General features: G+C 42.0%; 1 protein-coding gene across 6 annotated transcripts in view; it reads left to right on the top strand.

The window, feature by feature from the left end:
* Nucleotides 1-22,259, top strand: part of SIL1 (SIL1 nucleotide exchange factor) — a 306,671-nt gene that overhangs the window by 77,156 nt on the left and 207,256 nt on the right. The window contains exon 1 of one of the 6 annotated variants that reach the window (XM_061189658.1): nucleotides 17,248-17,278. The exons of the other annotated variants lie outside the window; for them this stretch is intronic. The gene's annotated coding sequence lies outside the window, so the exon portion shown is untranslated. Of the gene's footprint in view, nucleotides 1-17,247; nucleotides 17,279-22,259 lie in introns of those variants that run through there. 6 annotated transcript variants of the gene reach the window in all.

The raw sequence follows: 22,259 nt of genomic DNA, 5'->3' as shown, positions 1-22,259 counted from the left end.
AAATAAGCTGGGTTGTATTTTCTGTAAAGGTTTGTTTAGTACCAAATTGGTGAAATAAAATACCCCCCAGTGGTCTTGGGTGTGGGGAGGGGAATGATCTTTGTAATGGGATTGTATTTAGTGGAGGTATTGAAGAAAGTTAATTTGATTTATTTGATTCCTCCAGGGGTGGAAGTGAGGGTGGAGGAAGGACAGAGTCTTTCACATTCTCTGAATTGGAGCCTTCACTGTCTGAGAAGATGAGATGTGTTGGTCTAGAGTGTGCAGGCCCTGACCTGTGTCCATGCTTTCTTCCTCATTCATGGGGGTAGGGGTTGCCATGATGAGTTTATATGTACCTTCATTCACTCACCATTTAGTAAGCCGTGTGCACTGCATTCTGTAGGATGAAAGAGAATTCCACTTCTGCTAATTGCTAGTTTTTGACCCTGTCCTAGTACTTCTGTGACTCAGTTTCCTCATCTGAATAAGGTATGCTGATACCCACCTGCTGGGGCAGTTAGGATGAAATGAGATAATGTACATCATGCGCCTGGCATGTGGTAGGTGCTCAGTGAATGGTAAGGATTATAGTACCTTCAAAGACTTCATACCCCATCAAGTAGAGAAGCCATGGATGGGACCGCAGGTGCCAAGAAAGGCTGGCCAAGGGCATGGAATGGTGAGAATGGATTTGGTTTGTTAGGGAAGGTTCCTGGAGAAGGTATTTGGAGTCAGGCCCCAATCTTTGTTCCCCTCTGGGGAATATGAGAGACTGCTTCAGTTAGAAGAAAAGAAATAAGCAGAAGGTTTGAGTGGTCACCCGAAAGAACTATTGTCTCTCCCCCCACCCCCCAAACGCAAAGGGATTGGGAATCATTAGAGCAAAGTGGATGGGGGTCCCGGCTCTTTCAAGTCAGACTGACCTGGGTTCCAGCCCTGGCTCTGCCTTGTACATGCTGTGTGGTCTTGGGCAAGTCATTTCCCCTCCTCTATGAACTTTGGCGTCCTCATCTGTAAAATGGAAATGATAATATCTACTCGTAGTGTTGGTTGAGGTTTGAATAAAATAATGTATGTAAAACAGCACAGTGCCCTTGACATAGTACATCTTCAATGACCTATAGATTAAGAAACAGTTGAGCATGTCTCTTGGGAAATGAAACCCTTCGAAACTTCTGGGGACAGATAAATTTTTTCAAAAGTCAGTCTACATCCTGGAATAAGCTACCAAGTTTCCACAATAAGTTCTTAAGGACCATGTAGCTCCCCTGCCTTTCACTCTCTGCTGGCTTACCATCATACTTAGAATAAGGTCCAAACTCCCTACCCTGGTTATAGGCCTTTACTGAGCAGATCCCCACCTGCCTGCCTTGGCAGCCACATTTCCTGCACTCACTCCCTCGATCTCTGTGTTCTTGCCACAGTGACCTCCTTTCTGTTCCTCACATAGAGGACCTTTGCTTCAACTGTACCCTTTGGCAGGGATACTCTTCCCTCACGTTCACTTGACTGACTCCTTGTCATTCAGATCTCAGTTCTGCTGTTACTTAAGAGAAAGGCCCTTCCTTTTCTCTGGTTTAAAGTGACTACTTATGTCATGGTAACATAAGTGTTTGATATTTTTCTTGTTTGCTTCTTGTTGACTGTCTGTTCTCCCTCCACCGGAATGTAAGTTACGTGAGAACAGCTGTCTGTCATGTTCACAGCTGTATTTCCAGTGGTAGAAACAGTGCCTGGCATATGGTAGATGATCAGACAACATTTATTGAAAGAATGAGCTTGTAAATGAGAATGGATTTTGTTATTACTCAGACTGGGTACACAGGTGCTCACATTCATAATGCTTTGTTTCCTAAATAAATGTAATCAAGATGATTTTCTTGCTTGCTCATTACTTATTAATTGTCCTCCCCCCCTTCCCCTCAACCATTAATTGGAATCTTCTAGGGAGAGGCTATATTTCTCTGGCTTCCTTTTATGTGGCTTTCTTTCTTCCAGGCATTTTGTTATTGGAAAGGGGAGTTTGTAGTTATTGGGCTTTGGGCATTGATTTTTAGGTTTTCTGTTATAAGGAAGCAAGCTTTAGTGCATTTGCTTGGAATAAAACAAACACAGAAGCTGACCATGATGGCAAATTTATCTCACTCTGATTTTTCTCACTCTGACACTTTTTGCAATACTACCTAAGTACTTAGATAAGGGCATTAGACAAGAATTGACAAATTGATGATGGCCAGATAGATACAAATTCACAGAATGTGAGTGAGTAGCAGGGTGAGACATGGAGCAGTCAGAGGGGATAGCGCTTCTCTTTCTGGCAGTGCCCTGTTTTTTCGTGGCAAATGTTAGTGGCATGAGTGAGACCTGGACCAGTTAACTGTTCCCCTTGCAGAGGGCCTGTAACCTAGGGAGCTGCAGAGGCTGTAGGCTCAGTACTGCTATGCCCACCTGGTAAGTCCTAGGCAATCTGCTTTGCTTTGCTAGGGAAGCACTCCAAGCTCCTAGAATAAGGAAGAAGCAGGAGTCCAGCCATCTTTGTAAATGTTTGGGTCCTAAATGTTACTAGTGCTCAAAGACCTGGGCCTGGATTTAGAGAATGAAATCCCAGACATGGATATGAGCAGGAGAGTGTGTTGGGAGCAGAGTAGGCCAGCAGACATGGGCTTAAATTCCTAAAAAGGGTCTGTGTTTATTGAGAACTATAGCCCTGCAAGTACTGGTCTTTACTCATTTCCAAGGCTCCCTTTCTTCCACCAAAAGCTGCCTTTTCCTTTTCCTTGTCTCTTATACACGGTTATCTTAACCTGCTTTAGATATTGTTGACTCTTCACTATTTATAAGCTCAGAAAAGAAAGACATTGGATAGTTCCTTGTCCGCTCTCTCCTTATTTTCCTCCTGTGAAGGGCTTAGACTTGTGGTTAATTCGGGGTATTTGGTCACTCTTGTTACTACTAAGTCAGTGTCTTAACTTGCTATCATTACCGACCATCCTCCATCCATCTGGGGTAATCTTTAATCTGTGTTTAAATTTATCTAGAAGTCCACTTTTTAGTGACTTTTTTTAATGCAAGAATTTCAGCTATAAGCCAGCAAGGCAAGTATTTGAAGATTCTGATACCAGAAGGTGGCTTTTTGGTAGAACAGCAAGTAGCTCTCTCAAGCAACTTTCTCTGGGCTCAAAAATCATTATTCTCACTTCTCTCACCTCCCCTCTTCAGTCTTTTCTGAGCTAAATGATGATCTCTATTCCTTTAATCTTCTCTCACTTCTCTATTTCCTGGTCCTTCTGTTGTTTCTGCAATTCTTGTTCAAAGAAGTATTTTCTTTCAGAATTTTCACAGCTTTCTTCTAGCCAGGATTGTAGGTAAAATGTTAGGCTCCATCTCCTTTTCCCCCAGGCTATATAACATGTGTTTTTGTGTGTGTGTGCGATTGTAGAAATGTGGTTGGGATGGGTAAAATGCACTGTTACACTCTCCCACCCCATTTTGACTGTCATCCATAATTCTGAGTCATTTAAAGGTGCATCAGCCAGTGATTCCCCAACTAGGGGTGGTGATATCAGGCATACGTTTCAGGTAGCTTATCAGGCTACCTCTTCCTTTCTTTCTTCCTTCCTTCCTTTCTTTCTTTTCTCTTTCTTCCTTCCTTCTTCTTTCTTTCTCCTTTTTGTCCTTCCTTCCTTTCCTTTCCTTTCCTTTCCTTTCCTTTCCTTTCTTTCCTCTCTTTCCCTCTTTTCTTGCATTGGGTTTTTTTTTTGTTTTTTGTTTAAAAAGTGAACCAACTTGTATCTCTTTTTATTTTGATTTGCATTGATTTTCTCTTCTTTCCTTAAATCCTAAGAACTTCTTCAAAACCAGTTGCCAATTATTGTGTTCACAAGGATTTGGAGGGTCAGGCCCCCCAGCCCTGCCCCCCCCCCATATTCTTCACCTGTGTATCTGATGGAATAATAGACTACTATGGAAACAGCTCTCAAATGTCTCTCTTCTCTTACACATGCATGCACACACATGCACATGAATGAACACATTCATTTTCTGAGGAATGGACCCTTCTCTAAGAGGAATCCATCTTGTTTCATGCAAATGTCCTCCATTACAGCAAAATTCAGGAGACTTTGAAAAAGGTAGAATTAGTGAGGTTTTTTTTTTTTTTGCCCCCAAAGGCCTCAAAGCTCTTAAAATAAACCTTAAAAAACCTGCCACTCAGAGCTTCAGCTCTGAGAGCAGACAAATTGCAAACCTGGTGCAGTAAGACTCTCCTTCTCTCCTCTGATCTTTTTCCTCTTTCTCTCTCAATTTATTTTAACATCCCCTTTCATGGTCTTACCTAGGAAGTTGATTCAGTCCTTCATTGCCAGCTCTTAGCAGGAGAAGCAGCAGGGCTTCCGGCCCTAATTTATGGTTTACATTTCTTCTCCATTCTCTTTCTTTGCCACCCCAGTTCCTCATCTCCCAGCATCCTACTGACCCCTCCCCCATTAGAATGGACAGTGTCACCTCATGTGACATGTAGCTTTGGAATTTGATGTCAGTACTAGCCTAGTGATTTGGGTAGCATTTGGGAGCCTGTTTTGTGCCTGTGCTGCTAGATGAGGAAATGGGGGCTTTTCTCTCGCCGTACCATCTTTCTTTCCCCTTGCCTGCCTAGCCCTGGTGAGCCCTGTTGCTGGGGAAAATGGAGAGCTCTTTCCCCTGATTAATTCTAGGGTATTATCCTAAGAAGTTACAAAATAGCATTTTGGAGCAAGATGTCAGGGCATTTCCCTGCAGTTCCCATGGAAGGAGGTGACCTTTCAGATACATTTTTCAACATCTTTGGGGGCCCATTTGAAGAGAGCTGAAGCAATAATTAGGACTAAGCAAAGAAAATGAATTTGGAGCCAGAATATTTTAATAAGAAGGTTAAAAAACCAGAACCTGCTGATACATAATAAATAGGAGTTTGAGATTTGTTCTCTTCTTATTTATTCCTTCCCTTTTTGCCTTTGTTTTTGGTTTTCTTCCCAAGACTTGGGGACTCTCCGTTATTCCCTTGGTGGTGGAATGAGGGTCTTGTTGGTGACAGCCTGCTGAGTGAGATTCAGGCAGGTGGAGGGAGCAGAGGTGGGCTCCCTTCAGGTACTGCTAAATCCAGGAGTTTTGGTTTGTTTGGGGAAGGGGTAAACTTGCTTTCATTTTTAGGTTCATTTGCATTCCCCCAAGGATTCTTTGGGACTAACTGTATTTTCCAGATGATTGTCTCTGAGAAATGGGGAAGGAAAGAAATTTTCTGGACCGTTTTTGCCAGGCTTTCTGAGCAGTTGGAACCTCAAGCCAAAGATACGTGGGTTTGTCTCCTTAAGATCTTCTCTAGGTCACAGTAGTAAGGCCCCCAGTTCATTTGGGAGGCAGGCAGTATGATATAGGTAAGAGCTTGGACTTTGGAGTCAGATCTGCTTTTGAATTCTGACTTTGCCACTGATTAGCTCTGTGACCTTGGAAAAGTGACTTTACCCCTCTGAGTCTAGCTTTCTCATATGTAATGGAGGATAACAATGGTACCTATGACATAGGGCTGTTGTGAGCCCAATGTCTGGTGAATAAATACTTTCTAAATGTTAGCTGTAATTGTTATTTTGAGATACTGATGGAATATCAGATTGAACCTTCTTGGCAAGAGACAATAAGGTAGGAAGTTGCTAGAAAAACCATGAAGGAAGATAGGAGGTTGAGGGAGAGAAAAAAGCATGTAGCAAAAGGAAAAGGAGGAGAACTCTGGGTACTGTAATGAGTTACCTATTGTTTTACTACGTTAGTAAATCCCAAGTCTTCCCCTTTGCTAATCCAGCAAGATGATTGTTCTCCCAGAAGCCCCCAGCTTGTTACTGGCTCCTCTGCAAAGATTTAATAGCCACAGCAGCCACAATATCCTACAATACCAGGACATCATTATTTTTATAAAACATACAGCTGTGTTTTGCCACCTGCGCTTTGAAGTGTTATAAATAAAGCTCACCATACTTGTCAGAATAGGTTCAAAAAGTGCATTTTGAGATGCAGTACCTTTGCCCTGACAATGTGTTTATTATCTCGCTTGTTAATTCAGAATTGGTTAACTTGAGGCACCTCTGTGCCAGCCTGCTCACACCATTGCTCATCTCAAAGGCTTCAACAGAGGGACTCAGTGTGGCACTCTCTTCGCTCTGTTTCCCTGAGAAGTCATCAAGTGGGGAACAGGAAAGCGGGGGAACAGTTCTTGGAGCTGATACTCTTCCCCAAACGTGTTTGTGTGGGAAAGAATAAATCACGGGCCGAATGGAGCAAGCAACAGAGATTAGGAGCTTCTTTTTTTTTTTTTTTTTTTTTTTAAAAAGGCCCGAACTCCTGATGGCTTTCAGGGGAAGGTTTTGTTTTGTTTTTTTTTTTCTAATTTTATTTATTCTTTTATACAGCAGGTTCTTTAATTTTTTTAATTAATTAATTAATTTATTTTTGGCTGTGTTGGGTCTTCGTTTCTGTGCGAGGGCTTTCTCTAGTTGCGGCAAGTGGGGGCCACTCTTCATCGCGGTGCGCGGGCCTTTCCCTATCGCGGCCTCTCTTGTTGCGGAGCACAGGCTCCAGACGCGCAGGCTCAGCAATTGTGGCTCACGGGCCCAGCCGCTCCGCGGCACGTGGGATCCTCCCAGACCAGGGCTCGAACCCGTGTCCCCTGCATTGGCAGGCAGACTCCCAACCACTGCGCCACCAGGGAAGCCGGGAGCTTCTTGATGTTCTGGAAAACAGTCAAGTGCAAACAAATAAATTAGATGAAAACCTTTGTTAGACACTTTGGTTTGCTTTCTCATCAAGATGTTGGACTGTGGGCTGTTTCTCTCCATACCTGATAATTAGAACACTAAGATGTTCGTTTTGCCTCTGATAAGCATTTGCTCTGATAAGGGAGAAGGAGGGAGAGAGGCTTGTCTGGGGGCGTTGCCATAGAGGAGGTGCCGGTGCCGATTACTTCAAGTCTCGGCAGGGCCACCCATCAGTGCACAGGTCTGGCTTGGGGAGGCTGTGTGCAGACAAGGAGCAAGGCACAGGGCTCAAGAGTGCAGGCCTGGAGTCACAAGGACCCAGGTTCAAAGGCTGACTTTGCCACTACTAGCTGGGGGTATTAATTTCCTGTGGCTGCTGTAAAAGGTTAAAACAAGCCTGATGACTTAAAACAAGTAGAGATTCTAGTTCTCATTCTGGAGGACAGAAGTCTGAAGTCAGTATCACTGGGCTGAAATCAAGGTGTTGGCAGGGCCACACTCTCTCTCGAGGCTCTAGGGCAAATCTGTTCCTTGTTTCTTCCAGCTTCTGGTGGCTGCTGGCATTCTTTGGCTTGTGGCCTCATCACTCCATTCTTTAAGTTCAGCATCTTCAAATCTCTCTGCTCTGTTTTCACATCACTTTCTCTTCTGTGCCTGTGTCAAATCTCCCTTTGCCTCTTTCTTACAGGAACATTGTGATTGTATTTAGGGCCTATAATCCAGGATAATCGTTTTAAGATCCTTAATCACATCTGTGAAGACCTTTTTTTCTTATAAGGTAAATTGGCAGGTTCCAGGCATTAGGACCTGATATCTTTGGAGGGCTGCTAGACTTTCACCAATATAAGTTTGCTTTTTTATCTGTAAAATAAAAATGGTGATTGTATCTTCTGGAATAATTCAATGAGGCTTAAATGGAACCTTGCATGCCAAACACTTGGCACAGTGTCAAATATATAGTTGGTGCCTAGTACCTAGTAAATATTCTTTTTTTGGGGGGGAGGTATTTTTAAATTTTATTTATTTTTATTGAAGTATAGTTGATTTACAATGTTGTGCCAACCTCTGCTATACAGCAAAGTGACTCAGTTATACACTCATTTATACATTCTTTTTTTAATATTCTTTTCCATTATGGTTTATCCCAGTGAAACCACACAACTCAGATTTGGGACTTGAACCCAGCCAAATTGGGACTTGAACCCACGGTCTTTTAATTGAGATCACACACCTGGTCTCAGGACTTAATGAAACTCAGGGTCTATATGTCTCATCACAGAAAGAATTTAGTGAGAGACAAAGTGATAGGTAAGAAGTGGATTTGTTTGGAGAGAAACACACTCCACAGACAGAGTATGGGCCACCTCAGAAGGCGAGAGGCCCTGAAATATGGGGTGGTTAGTTTTCATGGGCTGGGTAATTTCATAGGCTAATGAGTGGGAGGATTATTCTAGCTATTTTGGGGAAGGGGCAGAAATTTCCAGGAATTGGGCCACTGCCCACTTTTTGATCTTTGATGGTTGGCCTCGGAACTGTCATGGCACTGCTGCGTGTGTTTTATAATAATGTATTACAGTGAGCATATACTGAGGCTCAAGGTCTACTGGAAGTCGAATCTTCCGCTATCTGGGCCTAGTTGGTAATCAGTTTGTTACGTCTTATAGCTATGTCATTCTTTTAAAGGTTGTGCCCTGACCCCTTCCCTTCTGTTTAACCAGGAGATTGGATATAGTTCGCTGTGCTATACAGTAGGACCTTTTTGTTTATCCATTATAAACGTAATAGTTTGCATCTACCAACCCCAAATTCCCAGTCTACCAACCCCAAATTCCCAGTAAATATTCTTATTTATGTACATAAATCTTACTATTATTATTATTTAGCTATCTTCTATGAAAGGGAGAGGAATAGTTCCTTAACACTTCCTCAAGACTTTATTTGACTTTGGACATTCCCTCCTGCCTCCCCCCCACCCCCATCATTGTCCCCATATCGCTAGGGTCTTTGGCCATCATCCCCCACAGTCAGCAGCTGTGTCCTCAAGGCCACTTTCTTACCCAGTCCTTCATTTTCCTTTCTCAGTGCATGAGCTAATCTTTAGGAACAGGCCTCACCCTTCTGTTTATGTCCCCTCAAAATTCATATGTTGAAGCACTACTTTTTTTTTTTTAATTATTATTTTTTGTACAACAGGTTCTTACTAGTCATCAATTTTATACACATCAGTGTATACATGTCAATCCCAATCGCCCAATTCAGCACACCCCCCCCCGACCCCCCACAGTTTTCCCCCCTTGGTGTCCATACGTTTGTTCTCTACATCTGTGTCTCAATTTCTGCCCTGCAAACCGGTTCATCTGTACCATTTTTCTAGGTTCCACATATATGCGTTAATATATGATATTTGTTTTTCTCTTTCTGACTTACTTCACTCTGTATGACAGTCTCTAGATCTATCCACATCTCAACAAATGACTCAATTTTGTTCCTTTTAATGGCTGAGTAATATTCCATTGTATATATGAACCACATTCTTTATCCATTCCTCTGTCGATGGGCATTTAGGTTCCTTCCATGACCTGGCTATTGTAAATAGTGCTGCAATGAACATTGGGATGCATGTGTCTTTTTGAATTATGGTTTTCTCTGGGTATATGCCCAGTAATGGGATTGCTGGATCATATGGTAATTCTATTTTTAGTTTTTTAAGGAACCTCCATACTGTTCTCCATAGTGGCTGTATCAATTTACATTCCCACCAACAGTGCAAGAGGGTTCCCTTTTCTCCACACCCTCTCCAGCATTTGTTGTTTGTAGACTTTCTGATGATGCCTATTCTAACTGGTGTGAGGTGATACCTCATTGTAGTTTTGATTTGCATTTCTCTAATTATTAGTGATGTTGAGCAGCTTTTCATGTGCTTCTTGGCCATCTGTATGTCTTCTTTGGAGAAATGTCTATTTAGGGCTTCTGCCCATTTTTGGATTGGGTTGTTTGTTTCTTTAATATTGAGCTGCATGAGCTGTTTATATATTTTCGAGATTAATCCTTTGTCCGTTGATTCGTTTGTAAATATTTTCTCCCATTCTGAGGGTTGTCTTTTCGTCTTGTTTATGGTTTCCTTTGCTGTGCAAAAGCTTTGAAGTTTCATTAGGTCCCATTTGTTTATTTTTGTTTTTATTTCCATTACTCTAGGAGGTGGATCAAAAAAGATCTTGCTGTGATTTATGACAAAGAGTGTTCTTCCTATGTTTTCCTCTAAGAGTTTTATAGTGTCCGGTCTTACATTTAGGTCTTTAATCCATTTTGAGTTTATTTTTGTGTATGGTGTTAGGGAGTGTTCTAATTTCATTCTTTTACATGTAGCTGTCCAGTTTTCCCAGCACCACTTATTGAAGAGACTGTCTTTTCTCCATGGTATATCTTTGCCTCCTTTGTCATAGATTAGTTGACCATAGGTGCGTGGGTTTATCTCTGGGCTTTCTATCTTGTTCCATTGATCTATGTTTCTGTATTTGTGCCAGTACCATATTGTCTTGATTACTGTAGCTTTGTAGTATAGTCTGAAGTCAGGGAGTCTGATTCCTCCAGCTCCGTTTTTTTCCCTCAAGACTGCTTTGGCTATTCGGGGTCTTTTGTGTCTCCGTACAAATTTTAAGATTATTTGTTCTAGTTCCGTAAAAAATGCCATTGCTAATTTGATAGGGATTGCTTTGAATCTGTAGATTGCTTTGTGTAGTATAGTCATTTTCACAATATTGATTCTTCTAATCCAAGAACATGGTATATCTCTCCATCTGTTGGTAACATCTTTAATTTCTTTCATCAGTGTCTTACAATTTTCTACATACAGGTCTTTTGTCTCCCTAGGTAGGTTTATTCCTAGGTATTTTATTCTTTTTGTTGCAATGGTAAATGGGAGTGTTTCCTTAATTTCTCTTTCAGATTTTTCATCATTAGTGTATAGGAATGCAAGAGATTTCTGTGCATTAATTTTGTATCCTGCAACTTTACCAAATTCATTGATAAGCTCTAGTAGTTTTCTGGTGGCATTTTTAGGATTCTCTATGTGTAGTATCATGTCATCTGCAAACAGTGACAGTTTTACTTCTTCTTTTCCAATTTGTATTCCTTTTATTTCTTTTTCTTCTCTGATTGCCGTGGCTAGGACTTCCAAGACTATGTTGAATAATAGTGGTGAGAGTGGACACCCTTGTCTGGTTCCTGATCTTAGAGGAAATGCTTTCAGTTTTTCACCATTGAGAATGATGTTTGCTGTGGGTTTGTCATATATGGCCTTTATTATGTTGAGGTAGGTTCCCTCTATGCCCACTTTCTGGAGAGTTTTTATCATAAATGGGTGTTGAATTTTGTCAAAAGCTTTTTCTGCATCTATTGAGATGATCATGTGGTTTTTATTCTTCAGTTTGTTAATATGGTGTATCACATTGTTTGATTTGCATGTATTGAAGAATCCTTGCATCCCTGGGATAAATCCCACTTGATCGTGGTGTATGATCCTTTTAATGTGTTGTTGGATTCTCTTTGTAGTATTTTGTTGAGGATTTTTGCACCTATATTCATCAGTGATATTGGTCTGTAATTTTCTTTTTTTGTAGTATCTTTGTCTGGTTTTGGTATCAGGGTGATGGTGGCCTCATAAAATGAGTTTGGGAGTGTTTCTTCCTCTGCAATTTTTTGGAAGAGTTTGAGAAGGATGGGTGTTAGCTCTTCTCTAAATGTTTGATAGAATTCACCTGTGAAGCCATCTGGTCCTGGACTTCTGTTTGTTGGAAGATTTTTAATCACAGTTTCAATTTCAGTGCTTGTGATTGGTCTGTTCATATTTTCTATTTCTTCCTGGTTCAGTCTTGGAAGGTTATACCTTTCTAAGAATTTGTCCATTTCTTCCAGGTTGTCCATTTTATTGGCATAGAGTTGCTTGTAGTAGTCTCTTAGGATGCTTTGTATTTCTGTGGTGTCTGTTGTAACTTCTCCTTTTTCATTTCTAATTTTATTGATTTGAGTCCTCTCCCTCTTTTTCTTGATGAGTCTGGCTAATGGTTTATCAGTTTTGTTTATCTTCTCAAAGAACCAGGTTTTAGTTTTATTGATCTTTGCTATTGTTTTCTTTGTTTCTATTTCATTTATTTCTGCTCTGATCTTTATGATTTCTTTCCTTCTGCTAACTTTGGGTTTTATTTGTTCTTCTTTCTCTAGTTCCTTTAGGTGCAAGATTAGATCTTTTATTTGAGATATTTCTTGTTTCTTGAGTTAGGCTTGTATAGCTGTAAACTTCCCTCTTAGAGCTGCTTTTGCTGCATCCCATAGGTTTTGGATAGTTGTGTTTTCATTGTCATTTGTCTCTAGGTATTTTTTGATTTCCTCTTTGATTTCTTCAGTGATCTCTTGGTTATTTAGTAACGTATTGTTTAGCCTCCATGTGTTTGTGTTTTTTACGTTTTTTCCCCTGTAATTCATTTCTAATCTCATAGCGTTGTGGTCAGAAAAGATGCTTGATATGATTTCAGTTTTCTTAAATTTACTGAGGCTTGATTTGTGACCCAAGATGTGATCTATCCTGGAGAATGTTATGTGTGCACTTGAGAAGAAAGTGTAATCTGCTGTTTTTGGATGGAATGTCCTATAAATATCAATTAAATCTATCTGGTCTATTGTGTCATTTAAAGCTTTTGTTTCCTTATTAATTTTCTGTTTGGATGATCTGTCCATTGGTGTAAGTGAGGTGTTAAAGTCCCCCACTATTATTGTGTTACCGTCGATTTCCTCTTTTATAGCTGTGAGCAGTTGCCTTATGTATTGAGTGCTCCTATGTTGGGTGCATATATATTTATAATTGTTATATCTTCTTCTTGGATTGATCCCTTGATCATTATGTAGTGTCCTTCCTTTTCTCTTGTAGCATTCTTTATTTTAAAGTCTATTTTATCTGATATGAGTATAGCTGCTCCAGCTTTCTTTTGATTTCCATTTGCATGGAATATCTTTTTCTATCCCCTCACTATCAGTCTGTATGTGTCCCTAGGTCTGAAGTGGGTCTCTTGTAGACAGCATATATATAGGTCTTGTTTTTGTATCCATTCAGCAAGCCTGTGTCTTTTGGTTGGAGCATTTAATCCATTCACGTTTAAGGTAATTATCGATATGTATGTTCCTTTGACCATTTTCTTAATTGTTTTGGGTTTGTTTTTGTAGGTCCTTGTCTTCTCTTGTGTTTCCCACTTAGAGAAGTTCCTTTTTTGTAGAGCTGGTTTGGTGGTGCTGAATTCTCTTAGCTTTTGCTTGTCTGTAAAGCTTTTGATTTCTCCATCGAATGTGAATGAGATCCTTGCTGGGTAGAGTAATCTTGGTTGTAGGTTCTTCCCTTTCATCACTTTAAGTATATCATGCCACTCCCTCTGGCTTGTAGAGTTTCTGCTGAGAAATCAGCTGTTAACCTTATGGGAGTTCCCTTGTATGTTATTTGTCGTTTTTCCCTTGCTGCTTTCAGTAATTTTCCTTTGTCTTTAATTTTTGCCAGTTTGATTACTGTGTGTTTCGGCGTGTTTCTCCTTGGGTTTATCCTGTATGGGACTCTCTGCGCTTCCTGGATTTGGGTGGCTATTTCCCTTCCCACGTTAGGGAAGTTTTCAACTATAATCTCTTCAGATATTTTCTCTGGTCCTTTCTCTCTCTCTTCTCCTTCTGGGACCCCTATAATGTGAATGTTGTTGCGTTTACTGTTGTCCCAGAGGTCTCTTAGGCTGTCTTCATTTCTTTTCATTCTTTTTTCTTTATTCTGTCCTGCAGCAGTGAATTCCACCATTCTGTCTTCCAGGTCACTTATCCATTCTTCTGCCCTAGGTTTTCTGCTATTGATTCCTTCGAGTGTAGTTTTCATTTCAGTTATTGTATTGTTCATCTCTGTTTTTTTGTTCTTTAATTCTTCTAGGTCTTTGTTAAACATTTCTTGCATCTTCTCGATCTTTGCCTCCATTCTTTTTCCGTGGTCCTGGATCATCTTCACTATCATTATTCTGAATTCTTTTTCTGGAAGGGTGCCTATCTCCACTTCATTTAGTTGTTTTTCTGGGGTTTTATCTTGTTCCTTCATCTGGTACATAGCCCTCTGCCTTTTCATCTTGTCTATCTTTCTGTGAATGTGTTTTTTGTTCCACAGGCTGTAGGATTGTCGTTCTTCTTGGTTCTGTACTAACTTCTAATATGGCAGTATTTGGAACAAGGGAGTAATTTGGAAGCGGTTTAAAGTTAAATGAAGTCATAAGTGTGGGGCCCTGATATGGTAGGATTAAGGTCTTTATAAGAAGAAATACCAGAGAGCTCTTTTTTTCCACAGCATTCGTACACTGAGGATGCCACTTGAGGCCAGGGAGAAGGTGGCTGTATACAAGCCTGGAAGAGAGCTCTCACTAGCAACAAAACCAGCCAGAACCTTGATCTTGGACTTCTTAACCTCCACAACTATGAGAAAATAAGTTTCTCTTGTTTAAGCCATCCAGTGTATGGTATTTTGTTATGGTAGTCCTATCAGACTAATATGGGGGGTTATAACCTGGTTCATACCCACTTCTGCTCAGATACCTGGGGAGAAGCTTGGGCTCTGAAATTATTCCCAATTACCATTCAAGACAGTTTGCTGTGTTGCTGTTTTCCCAGGGATAATAGTAACTATAATGAAGCATAGAAAAATATTATTTTTACAGTGGTATTTAGTATCTGATAGCTATTAGCCAACAGGTACGGTACCCCAGCGAGGTACGGTAAATGCATTTTATCTGTTCTGTTACCTGCTGTTTCACGAACACATCCCCGAAGCATTTTAATCTTGTTTTTCATACTTGTCTTCAAGAGAGGAATTGTTCTGATTTGCAACTTTGGGGGATAATTACTATATTCATTAATTTCTGTTCTTTCCTCCCCTCCATTTATTACTGGTTTCTTGAGAAAAATTTCCCCTAAATCTACACTAAGTGGAGACAAGTCACTTGATTAAAGGGTATTTTACAACAGTGGTTTCTCTAACTTCCTTGGTACACTGATGGGAGGGCTGTGTCAGCATCTTCTTACCTGAGGTGAAGGTCTCCCTGGTCTGGGCGCAGATGAGTAAGAGGTTTGTGAGACCTCTGACCTCAGGCTTCATTGCAGAGTGTTTTTGTGCACTGGGGTATTCCTGGGCAAAGGGCAGGAGAGGCTTAGCTGGTTTTCTTCTTATCAGAGATTCAGTCATAGATGTTAACCAAGCATGTGTTATGTACAGGACATTGTGTACAGTACTGTGGGGAACATGGTTCTTTGCTCATATGGGTACTCAGTACATGTTGATTACGTGAATGTGTGGCTAGATAGAGTGATCTTTGCCTTCAGAAAGACTGAAGGGGTAGGCCAGGGCTTCATTGGCTGGGGGCTAGTGGATGAAGGGTGCTGTAACCTCCCTGGAAATTGGGAACATAATTCGGAGCATCCTGTTGGGGGCCATGATGCCCTGGCACTTGGATCTATAAGAGAAAGCAGTAGAGGAGAAAAGCTGTGTTGTGAGGATGGTTTATTTCGCATTTAATTTTTTCTGGTGTTTTGGCCTCATGAGTCCCCTTTTTTCATTGTAGACAGGGACTGTTATGTATGTTCCTTGTAAGTGCAGATGTTTCATAAATGTCAAGTGATCACCCAAGACAGTTGAGGGAGGAGTTGGAAAAATAATAGCTTAGACAAGTTGGCTAAGGATAGGGCAGAGGCAGAGATATATGTGAGTTAGACGCTTGGGAAAAGAACTGAAGAAGGTAAGAAAGCAGAAGCCAAGAAAGGATTTGAATTAATCTGGAACTGAGTAGGAGCCCAGTTTAGAGAAGTCTGATCTGGGCTAAATACTCAGGGAAAGAGCACTGGAGGGGTTTCTATCTGTAAGAATGAGGAAAGACAGAGAGTAGTTAGCTTGTGATACTGAGGGAAAGGGGACACTGGGAAGAATGGCTTAATTCTTTTCTGCCCCTCCCACACACCATGTATCTCTCCTTTATGACACTTGTCATACTATGTGGCAATTATTTGTTCATATGCTTTTTCTTCTGCGAGAAGGTAGAAGGGGCTCAGTCATCTCTATATTTTAATTACCTAACTCTGTGTCCATCACACAGCAGGCGCTGCACTGGTAACTAATGAACATTCTTGAGGTTAAGGCCTGGTTGAGCCATTCATTGAGAACTGAAATGTGAGGGGTTGAGGCAGGGCAGAGGGGAGATGAGCACGTAACTGGCTTGGGGAGTGTTGAACAGGATAGAACTGAGAAGTGAGACAGAATCTAAATCTTTCAAGAATTTACCAAACGTTTCTTCTGTGTCAAGTGTCGAGTTAGCTGGGCATGTGGACGTGGTCCCTATCCTTACGATGCTTAAGGCCTAGCAGTGGAGGAAGATAACTGTATAAGAAAGTGTAGTAAATGCAATGAAAAGGGAAGTATGGGTGCTGTGTAAGTGCCTAATTGAATCTAGTGAGGAGGGTCATCGAAGGCCTCCTACATGAAGTGTCTTAGGATGAGTAGCAAACCTTTAAGATGAGTAGGAATTTGCCAGATAAAGAGGAGGGGAAACAAAGTTCCAAGGAGACATGTGCAAAGGCCTGGAGGTGGGAGACAAGATGTCTTAGAGCATTGAGAAGAAAGTTCCATAAGCCCAACTATAGACATGGTGAGGAAATAGAGAAAGCTGGAGACATTGATTGGGGCTTGATGGTGGAAGGCCTGGGTATGGAATTTGACCTTTTCCCTGAGAGCCCTGGAAAACCATTGAATGGTTTCAAGCAGGGGAAGGTAGGATCGAATTCATGCTCTAGCTGTAGAATAATCCCTCTAACATTTAATCAAGGTGTATACTTGTAATTTGTTGATCTTTTACCCTAAAACCCTCTGACACTGCAGCAAAGTCTGTCCATTTGCTTTAAATCACTGAGTGCAAGAGCCTGAAGTGTGGTAGAGTGTGTGGGCTGCCCCAGGCCTGAGTTCCTTAAGTTTGAAGTTAGACCCAGAGCCCAGGCTGTGTTGCTGAGCATGGGGTGTTCAGGACTGTAACTCCTACCTCCTCTGCAGCTCTTCCCACCCTCACCTCACTGCCCCCTTCACAGCAGCTTAAAATTCCTCAGCCACTGTACCTTCCTCTGCTTTGTGCTCTCTACAAATTGAAAATTTTTATGACAATGTCAAATCAATGGGAAAAGTTTTGAAAAGTAGGATTGAGAAATAAAGACCTCTTTGCCTTTTCTCCCTGCAAGGGAATTAGAAAAATATAGAAATTCTAAGTTATATATTATGAAACCCTTGGGGTTTCCTTTCTTTTGAAAATTTTTTACATTAACCAAAAATCCGACAGAGATGCTTATGGGAAGATAATTCCTTTTGGCTGGAGATTAAGCTCCACGTTGTGAGCTTTTTAATTTTCTTTCTTTAGTGGTGGATTGGGACCCAACTGTGCAGTCGCTAAAGCTCATCACAGTCCTGTTGCCGGGTGAGTTAACTCTGTGAATCTGTATGTTTTCCCCTTGTACCTACCTAATGAAAGCCAAATTAAATCCATTTTTAATCAAGGAGATGAATGACAGGTTTTTCTTTAGAAAAGAAACCACAAGGCCCCAAAGTACTGGATACAATAAAAAATGAAGTTTTTATTTGCATGTGTGCCGTTAGGCATGGCTTTAAGGTCAGGCAAATGGGAGGTGCTGTTAAAGTAGTATTTGGAAATATGCCATCCCAGGGAGATGAAGAAGAGTGCTTTTCTCTCTGTCCTTCTCTCATAGTTTGTGCAGCCTGTGTGTTCCTAGCACCTTGCACAGGTACACAGTACATAGTAGGATAGTAGGTGCCCAGAGATACCTGAACGAATGGAGGGATGGTTCTGAGCAGGGCCTTCTTTCTCTCTGTTGCCCCCTCCCTCCAGCCTCTCAGTCTGCTTATTTGTTCATTTCTTCATTCATTCAACATACATTTATTCCTCCTGGGCTGCTGTGAGGGCCACTGGTAAGGAATGGGATGAAGGGAAGTTTCCAGTGAATTGAGGCTGAGAGCCATGGCCAGTGCTCTCCTTCCTCTTCAACACATTTTATCCCTTATTTTGGGATGTCGGTTTCACCAACATCATCCTCCTGAAAATTGCTTTCTTCCACCTGCTTTGGTGGAAGGAAATGGCTTCTCTTAGGGCAGAGGGAGTAGGGATGAAGACTCTTCAGCTCAGTGGCTATCCAGAGGATGTCTCCATGGGCTTTGAGGGGTGGGGCTGTAGGGGGGGCCAAGTTTGCTTTGCCTGGGATTTGATTCCCATAATCATAGATTTGGCTTTGGCCTCTGGGGTCGCAGGGCGTTGGGACCTCTAGAGGACTCACTCAAGGCACCAAACCTTCTTTGCAGCCCACATTCCAGCTTGCTATTGTTATCGAATGGGTTCCCTGAGTGATGCTCTTCATCTGAGCAAGAAAGTGGCTTCTATTGAGAGCCTTTCAGAGGGTCTCAGAAGACTGGGTTTGGGTTATTCCAGAAACCCTGGGCTGAGAAAATAACAGATTCATTAAAGCTGTGCCCTCTGCTTCCTCATTGTGCTGATCAGCTTGGGTTGCCCTCACCTGAGAGGTGGTGGTTGGGGGTGGGGGTGAGCAATTTGGGCAGGTGAACATGGAGGAAAATAGATTAAATTGACAGTAGTTGGTGATGGGCAGGGGACAGAAGGGAAGTGGGAAAGGAGAGGGAGTGTTGAGGAGAGCTCCTGGGTTTCTGGCTCGTGCAGTAAAGCTAGGCGATTCTAGAGGAGGATCAGTAGAGTAGCTTTGGACTTGTTGAGTGTGAAACATACAGAGGAGAGTAGAGCACGGCATATCCTTGGGGGAGATTGTGCCTAGAATCTCAGGCTGTTTTCCTGTTCAAATTACCCACTTGGGTTTTAGGCCACTGTGAGGGATAATACAGTACAAATCCAGATTCTATTTACAAACTAACTCCTTCTATTAATAGATATTGAGAATTTGCAAGAACTAACAAACCATTGAACTGCAAGGCAAAGGAGTGAATTCATAAGCAGAATCACAAACAATGGTGACCCTCTTATCTTAGCAGGCTTCTTTTTCCTCTCTCCAGTCTCCCTTTCACATGGGGCAGTTCTGAAAAGGAGAGAGATTGCAAAGGTTTGTTAAGAAAGTGCAGTGAGCTATGTGTTTGGAACCCATCTGACCCATCTGGCAAAGTGGGTTCTTGTGTATCATGATGCCACTCTCCCGTAAACCCTTTGCTCCAGCATTGTTGAAATAAATACATGTTTCAAGTTTCATGCCTCCAGGTCTTCAAAAAGCAGTCTTGCCTCTGCTTGGGATGCTTTTCTCATTGTCTTTGGTTAATTCCTTTTCCTCTTCCAAGAAGTCCTCTCTGACCCCTATCTCCTGATGGAGATATCTGTGCTTTCCTGCCGTGGAGCCTTCTAGCCATCTCTGTCAGGGCTCTTTCAACCCAGTGCTTACTATAACTACTGATTTACTTATCAATTTACATTGCCCGTCTAGAAGCTCCTGGACAACAGGACCCCTCTTAGTCTTTGTATCCCCAGCACCTGGCACATGTCTGGGATGTAGCAGGTCTCAATAAACATGTGCTGAAGGGTGAATAATCTGCTACTTGGATGTGTTGGAGGTGGTGGCAACTGGATATATGTTCCCTCGTAGGTGGTAAGGGCTTATTCATCTTTTCATAGTGAACAAGTTTTTACTTTTTTGTAGTTTTCCTGTATGGGAAAGTGAACAAGGTCTTTGCAAAAATATTTTTCTGAATTGGCGTGGCTGTTGAGTGCTCATCTGGGGTTGAAATGATTTTGGCATGGGTGTGAAACTGCAGGTAGTAAGTGAGCAGTGTGTCTGGGCTGCGTGGGCATAGTGCTCTTGTGTTTTCTGGTTGCTTTCCACATTTTCATAAGTTGCAACCCAAACATCCAGCTTCTCTGAAGCCAGGGCTTGTGCCTGGTTGTTCATGGGAGTGGTTGCCTTTCACTGTGAGAGGCTGTAATATTAACCAAGCTTCTTCTACAGTGTTTTCTGTTGGCATTAGCAGGGGCTGCCATGGCTGTCTTAAGGAGAGCTGCCACAAGAGGAATCCCCGAACAGTGAGAGACAGGATAGAATAATTGGAAAGAATTACCTCCTATTTTGTGTCAGGCCAGGCCCTTTGGCAAAACAGAAGGTGTAGGGAAGGTGCTGAGTGACAGAAATAAAAATGCGATACCACCTGAGAGGTAAAGGGGTAGCTTTGTAAGGAAACCAGAAAGAACTGGGACTCCTGCTATAAGGGTGAGGCAAGGGAGGGCCACTTGGCATCTGTTACACCCTTGGTGCCCTTAAAATGATACTGTCTTACTCATGACCCAGTGGGGTTGGGTTCAGAGCATCTGCTGCCCAAAGTGTGGGTTCCAAATACTTTTTGATCCTCGGCTGAATGTGCTCTACTTAGAGGCTGATTGTGAGACTGATTGTTTCTAGGGAATGTTTACCAGGGCAGGTAGCTGGCATGTTATCCCCTTTCAGCAAATCTGGTGCTGTGAGAAGACTAGCTGGTAAGTCATCCTCATGGAGCCTACTGTGGCAGGAGAGACTTCCTGGGATCCCACTGGCATCCCCATCACAAGGTCACTGACTGGAACTGAGAGTCCCTTTGCAGGCTCCAGTCTAGGATACTGCTGTTGGCTGAGCTGTACCCCTGTCAGTTGCAGGCTGATGACTCCTGGCAGGCTGGGATTTGGTTGGTGGCATGTTGCAGAGCCCTCTGACACTACCAGCTGTCATTGAATCCTGTTGTATCCCCCTTGTACACATGCTTCAGTGTCTCATGATATACTACTCTTAAGAAGAACAGATGCCAGATGGGAAAAATATCTCTCTTGGGTTTATGTGTGCTTTAAAAAAAAAATACATTAAAAAAATTGTAGCCTGGTTTGGCAATTTTCCAGGCTCAGGATGTGTTTGTCATGTTCTTGTTGCCCTATGGAGACCAGCAGAGCTGTGAAGAGAAACCACCTCATTAGGAGACTCTAGAAGAAAACTGGGCTCTCCTGGCACTTCCTCAGGGATTTGGGCCCTTTCCCTTCCACAGCCTGCCAAGGTCAGGGCCTGGGAATGCTCCCCAGAGCAGTGTGCTCTGTGCCAGTGTCCAAGGATCTTAAGGAATTTAATTAAGCAACTAATAGAGTAGGGGATGTTTAATGTTAAAGTGTGATTTTGTTGACATTAAACATAGTTACTTAAATATCAGCTAATTAGTGCTTTTTAATATTGTTTCTTGAACTCAAGTTTGGTTACTGCAGTTGACGTAGATACTTGACAAACCCAAGTTCCTTGTGGAGGCGTGGGGCACAGTTGAACATGGACTCGGAGGAGAGGAAGAGAACACATAATTTACAGCTGCTGAAATAATTCAGCTGTTTCCCTTGCTGACTGCTCTCCTTCTCTGTACTGCTAATGCAGTGAATTTTTAATGGGATGGGCTCTTGCTGTGCCAGTCAGGGTTGGGATGAGGCCTTTTTGATTGTTGGGAATAAACTCTAAGGTTGGCAGGAACACTTTAAATTTGAAACTAATGCCACATTCCCCTTTAATCCCAGCACAGGATCTGAGCTTTGGGGTATGCTTTGGTATGAGGGCTGCATCTTGTTGTGTGAAAGCAGGCACTGAACTGTGGACATTATTGATTAGGTAATGAGGGAAAGTGGGGAGATGAGAGTCTAGGGCTAGGGTTCAGCTTACAGAGCTGCAGACAAACTGAGCTGCTCTTAAACAGAGAAGACGCCTCTATGGAGTGGTTGGTGAGCCTTCAGAAGGTCTTCCTGCCTGAAAAATCTTCTCTGCACACCTGCCAGGGTGTCACTATTATGGATTAAGGTGTTCATCTGCTCACCTGGTAATCTCTCCACCTACCCATTCATTTACTTATTTATCTGCCATACTTTTATTGAGGGCCTACTGTGTCCTAGACCCTGCACTAGCTAGGGATGGAGCAGTGGATGAGGAAGGAGTCTTTCCCCTCAGGGAGTTCATATTTATAGTACAATTTGGTGGGTTTTATGATAGCTGCACAGAGAGTTATGGGAGTACATGAAGGACCAACAAAATATGGCAAATCAAACCCAGCAGGATATAAAAATGATCATCTGACCAAGTTGGACTTATCCTGGGAATGCAAGGGTGGTTTCACATTAGAAAATCTGCACATAAAATTTGCTGCTTTAGTAGGTTAAAGGGAAAACTATATGATCATCTTAGAGTAGAGAAAACATGTGATAAAATTTAACACCCACTCATGATAAAACCTCTTAGCTGTTTAGAAATAGAAAGGCACTTCTTTACCTTGACAGACTATCTACCAGAGAAACTACAGAAAACATCATTTTAAAAAAAATTTTTTTAGAAAAGAGAACAATATAATTAATGTACCCATGTGCCCATTTTCCGGTTTCAGCAATTACC

This window comes from Eubalaena glacialis, chromosome 4 (genome assembly GCF_028564815.1).
Source record: "Eubalaena glacialis isolate mEubGla1 chromosome 4, mEubGla1.1.hap2.+ XY, whole genome shotgun sequence".
In the NCBI taxonomy this organism is placed as follows: Eukaryota; Metazoa; Chordata; class Mammalia; order Artiodactyla; family Balaenidae; genus Eubalaena; species Eubalaena glacialis.
Note: the sequence above shows the minus strand (reverse complement) of the source record. Positions and strands in the feature narration are given on the sequence as shown.